Here is a 1,602-nt window from a genome sequence, read left to right as displayed (position 1 = left end):
TTCCCTAGGCGTTCGGGCGTCGCACTGACACGCGCGTACGAAGACTGGGGGCGTTGGCAAATTGCGCCTGCGTAGTGAGACTGACGTGTCTTAGACTCCGCTCCAGACGGCTGGTTTCGCTCTCGCGATAACGAGTGCAAATTTTCTTGGGTTAACTATCGCTACTGCGGAAGCGGAGGACACCGGGTGCGGTTCAATGTAAGCTGCTTGGGGTTACGGTTGCCATTCTGGATCGCATCCCACCGGCCCCCTTTTTATTTCTTTTGCTGAGAGCAAACATGCCCTTTCGGAAGTTGCTCGTCCTCATGCCTCTGAACGAACTGAGTCCTCACAGCGGACTGGGCTCGCTGAACCCAGCCTTCGTAAGAGGTTAGGCAGCTCAAGAAGTGGAAGCCGCAGGCCCCAGGTAGTAGGCGCTGAAACGCCGTTTTGGTCAGGTCAGAGCGAGTGTTCTCCAGGAGTTCGAGCTGGCGGGGCTTCGTAAATTCCTCCGCGTTTCCCTGTCATTTACGTGGGGACTTAACTTTTTCTGAGCTCTTCTGGAATCGCCAGGCTCAATCAGAGCTGGACCAGTGTTTTAAGTCACCCTCTTTTAAGATAAGAAATTTAAGGCCCAGGGAAGAAAAGCCTACTTACTTGGAGGAGGAGGTTGGTTAGAGAGGTGGTTTGGGTCATTACCCAGAGAGATGCGGTCAATCAGTGTGTGATGGGCACGTTGCTGGGATCAGGAGATCGTCAGACAAGGACCCAGGGACGCGGGAGAGGCCACTTGATACGTACGGTTCTGGTGGCTATCCCCATATGGTGTCCAGAACTGTGTGGAATTCAGGTAAAGGACAGTAGCAAATTAAGCCAGTTACAGCTTCGGCCATGGTGTCTTCTCTACCAGAGGGCGTAACCAATGATGGGCACTTCAGCTTCACCCAGGAGGCACAAGCCATCTGGGGAAAGCAGCTGACATGTGGTTCAGGATCAGACAGGACAGACATGTACTCAGAATATACACCAGGATCTCATGTCTGAGCGGTGATAAGGACAAGTTCTTAAAATTTCAGCTGGGCATATGGCCACCCAACTAGATTCCCATCTTCCCACTTCTGACAGCTAATTGTGGGTTTATGATTATATAACCGCCAATGGGAATTGAATGGAGGGAATAAATGCCACATAGGCAATGCCATGAAAAGTATGGACACGCCTTTCCCTTGCCCTTTTCCCTTCACGGCTGAGAGGTGACTATGGCCAACAGCCACCTCAAGTTCAGAAATGGAAGAACTGAATTGTGAGGATGCTACACTCCCAGCTCTGGAACATCTAGCCCTGTGAAATGAGATAAACATGGTCTTTTTTTTTTTTTTTTTTAATATAAGCGTTGAGAGGAATAGTTTTGCTTCTCAAACTTTATTTTTTTTAATGTTTATGTTGATTGAGAGTGAGGGACAGGGAGAATCCCAAGCAGGCTCCGCGCTGTCAGCACAGAGCCCTGTGCTGAAACGAGATCATGACCTGAGCTGAAATCAAGAGTCGGACAGTCAACCGAATGTGCCACCCAGGTGCCCCAAGAAACAAACCTAGTCTTGTGTAAGCTGCTGCATTTGGGAG

This window comes from Herpailurus yagouaroundi, unplaced genomic scaffold (genome assembly GCF_014898765.1).
Source record: "Herpailurus yagouaroundi ecotype Mexico unplaced genomic scaffold, PumYag 419, whole genome shotgun sequence".
Classification (NCBI taxonomy): domain Eukaryota; kingdom Metazoa; phylum Chordata; class Mammalia; order Carnivora; family Felidae; genus Herpailurus; species Herpailurus yagouaroundi.
This window is presented reverse-complemented; position numbering follows the sequence as displayed.